Source organism: Eptesicus fuscus, chromosome 1 (assembly GCF_027574615.1).
Source record: "Eptesicus fuscus isolate TK198812 chromosome 1, DD_ASM_mEF_20220401, whole genome shotgun sequence".
Lineage (NCBI taxonomy): Eukaryota > Metazoa > Chordata > Mammalia > Chiroptera > Vespertilionidae > Eptesicus > Eptesicus fuscus.
In genome coordinates this window covers 33316355-33320324 of record NC_072473.1, presented here as the reverse complement: position 1 = coordinate 33320324, position 3970 = coordinate 33316355, and positions in this window count along the sequence as shown.

Here is a 3970-nt window from a genome sequence, read left to right as displayed (position 1 = left end):
AGGAGATATGTTGACAAAAGTACTGCTATGATAGGTATCTGAGGTTTTATTGCCTGTGAATTTTCTAGGATTTTTATGGTTTTGCAACTAACATTTAAGTCTTTTATCCATTTTTAGTTTATTCTTGTGTATGGTGTAAATCTGTGGTCTAGTTTCATTGCATATACCTGTCCAATTATCCCAGCACCATTTATTGAAAATATTATTTTTAATCCATTGTATATTCTTGCCTTCCTTGTCAAATATTAATTGGCCATAAAAACATGGGTTGATGTCTTGGGTCTCTGTTCTATTCAATTTATCTCTATGCTTGTTCTTATGCCAGAACCAGTTTTGATTATAATGGCCTTGTAGTATAGTTTGATATTCAGTATTGTGATACCTCCAAATTTGTTCTTTCTTAAAATTGCTGACACTATTCGGGATATGTTTCGGTTCATATACATTTTTAGAATATTGGTTCTAAATCTGTGAAATATGCCATTGGTATTTCAATAAAAATAGTGATGAATCTATTGCTTTGGGTAGTATGGACATTTTAATGATGTTAATTTTTCCAATCAATGAAAACAGTATATATGCTTCTACGTATTTGTATCTTTCTCAATTTCTTTATTTAATATCCTATAGTTTTCTGAGTATGGTTCTTTTACCTCCTTGGTTAAATGTATTCCTAGGGTACATTATTTTTTGTTGTATTTTTTTCAATAGTAAATGAGATTGTTCTTAGGTTCTTTTTAGAATAGTTCATTATTGGTATATACAAATGCCATTGATTTCTGGATATTTCTTTTATATCCTCCTACTTTGCTGAATTCATTTATTAGGTCTGGTAGTTTTTTGGTGGGTCCTTTAGGGTTTTCTATGTACAATATTATGCATTCTGTCAACAATGAGAGTTTTACTACCTGCTTTCCAATTTGGATGATGTTTATTTGTTCTTCTTGTCTGATTGCTATGACTAGGACTTTCAGTACTATGTTGAATTAGAGAGGTGAAAGTGGACATCCCTGTCTTGTTTCTGATCTTAAATTTAAAAATTTTAGTATTTTCCCATTGAGTATGTTGGATATAGGTTTGTCATATATGGCCTTCATTGTGTAGAAGTATGGTACCTCTATTCCCACTTTGTTGAGAGGTTTGTCACAAATTGATGCAGATGCTTTTTCTGCATTAGTGATATGGTCATGTGATTTTATTTTTCAATATGTTTATAAGATGCATCATATTCATTGACTTGGGAATATTCTACCAACCTTACACCCCCAGAATGAATCCCACTTGATCATGGTGTATGATATTTTTAATGTATTGCTGGATCCTGTTTGCTAATATCTTGTAGAGAATTTTAGCATCTATGTTCATCAGGGATATTGGCCTATAATTTTATTCTTTGTAGTGTCTTTATCTGGTTCTGGAATTAAGATAATGCTGGCATTGTAAAGTTCTTGGAAGTCTTTCCTCCTCTTGAATTTTTTGGAATAGTTTGAAGAGGATAATTTTTATTTTTTCTTTGACTGTGTGGTAAAATTCACCTTGAAGACACCAGTCCCGACTATTGTTTACAGGGAGTTTTTGATTACTGCTTCAATTTCAGTAGCAGTAATCAGTCTATTCAGATTTTCTGATTTGCTTGATTTAGTTTTGGAAGATTGTATCTTTTTAGCAATTTTTTCATTTTGCCAAATTTGTCACTTTGTTGGCATATAGTTGTTCATAGTATTTTATTTTTAAAAATTATTTATTGTTGAAAATGTTACATATGTCTCCTTCCCCCCCCCCATTGACCTACCTCGAACACTTCAGCCCCCCAGCATAGGCATTCACCCCATAATGTCTGTGTCCATTGGTTATGCTTATATGCATGCATACAAGTCCTTCGGTTGATTTCTTACCCTCCCCCTCCATCTCTCTGAGGATTTAGAGTCTGTTTGATGCACCTATGTCTCTAGATCTATTATGGTTCATCAACAATTTATGTTGTTCATTATAATCCACAAATGAGTGAGATCACGTGATACTTATCATTATCAGTCTGGCTTATAAAACTTAGCATAATTCTCTCCAGGTCCATCCATGCTGGTGCAAATGGTAAATGTTCCTTCTTTTTTTTTTTACAGCAGCCTAGTATTACATTGTGTAGATGTACCACAGATTTTTAATCCACTCATCTGCTGATGGGCACTTAGGCTGTTTCCAAATCTTAGCTATTGTAAATTGTGCTGCTATGAACATAGGGGTGCATATATCCTTTCTGATTCTTCTTTCCTAGAAGAGAGATAACTGGGTCAAATGGAAGTTCCATTTTTAATTTTTTGAGGAATCTCCATACTCTTTTCCATAGTGGCTGCATTCTCACCTGTAGTGCGCAAGGGCTCCTTTTTTTCCACATTCTCAACACACTTGTCATTTGTTGATTTATTGATAATAACCATTCTGACAGGTGTGAGATGGTATCTCATTGATGCTTTGATTTGCATCTCTCAGATGATTAGTGACTTTAAGCATGTTTTCATATGTCTCTCGGCCTTCTGTTATGGCCTCTTTCAAAAAGTGTCTATTTAGGTCCTTTGCCCATTATTTTTATTGGATTGTTTATCTTCCTTTTGTTAAGTTGTGTGATTTCTCTGTAAATTTCAGAGATTAAACCATTATCTGAAATAGCATTGGCAAATATGTTATCCCATGCAGTCGGTTTTCTTGTTGTTTTGTTGATGGTTTCTTTTGTTGTGCAGAAGCATTTTATTTTGATGTAGTCCCGTTTGTTTATTTTCTCCATAGTTTCCATTGCCCTAGGAGCTGTATCAGAAAAGATATTGCTATGATAAATATCTGACATGTTGCTGCCTATGGAGAATTATAGGATTTTTTTTATAGTTTCCCTTCTTACATTTAAGTCCTTTAGCCATTTTGAGTTTGTTTTTGTATATGGTATAAGTTGGTGATCTAGTGTCTTTATTTTTTTTTTTTTGCATGTATCTTACCAAATTTCCCAGCACGATTTATTGAAGACACTGTCTTGTCTCCATTGTATGCTCTTGCCTCCTTTGCAAACATTAATTGAGCATAATGGTTTGGGTCGATTTCTGGGTTCTTTGTTCTGTTCCATTGGTCTATATGTCCGTTCTTGTGCCAGCACCAGGCAGTTTTGAGATCCGCAGCTTGGTAATAGTTGATATCTGGTATTATGATCCCTCCAACTTTCTACTTCTTTCTCAGGATTGCTATGGTTATTCGGAGTCTTTTTTATTCCAGATGAAATTTTGGAGAGTTTGTTCTAGGTCTTTGAAATATACCATTGGTATTTTAATGGGGATTTCATTGAATCTGTAGATTGCTTTGGGTAGTATGGACATTTTAACAATGTTGATTCTAACAATTCATGAACATGTTATGTTCTTCCATTTGTTTACGTCTTCCTATATCTCTTTTTTTGGTGTCCTGTAGTTTTCTGAGTAAAGGTCTTTTACCTCTTTAGTTAAGTTTATTCCTAGGTACATTATTTTTTTGGTACAGTGGTAAGTGGAATTGTTTTTTTAGTTTCTCTTTCCATGAGTTCATTATTGGTGTACAAAAAAGGCCATAGATTACTGGGTGTTAATTTTGCATCCTGACTCATTGCCAAATTCATGTATGAAGTCTAGTGCTTTTTGATGGAGTCTTTGGAGTTTTCTATGTACAGTATCATGTCATCCTCAAATAAGGACAGTTTTACTTCTTCTTTTCCAATTTTGATGCCTTTTATTTCTATATCAAACAGGAGAGGTGAAAGTGGGCATCCCTGTTTTGTTCCTGTTTTTAGGGAAAATGGGTTTAGTTTTTGCCCATTGAATGTGATGTTGGCTGTAGGTTTGTCATATATAGCTTTTATTATGTTGAGGTATGATCCCTCCATTCCCACTTTGCTGAGAGTTATTATCAAGAAAGGGTGTTAGATTTTGTCAAATGCTTTTTCTGCATTGATTGATAT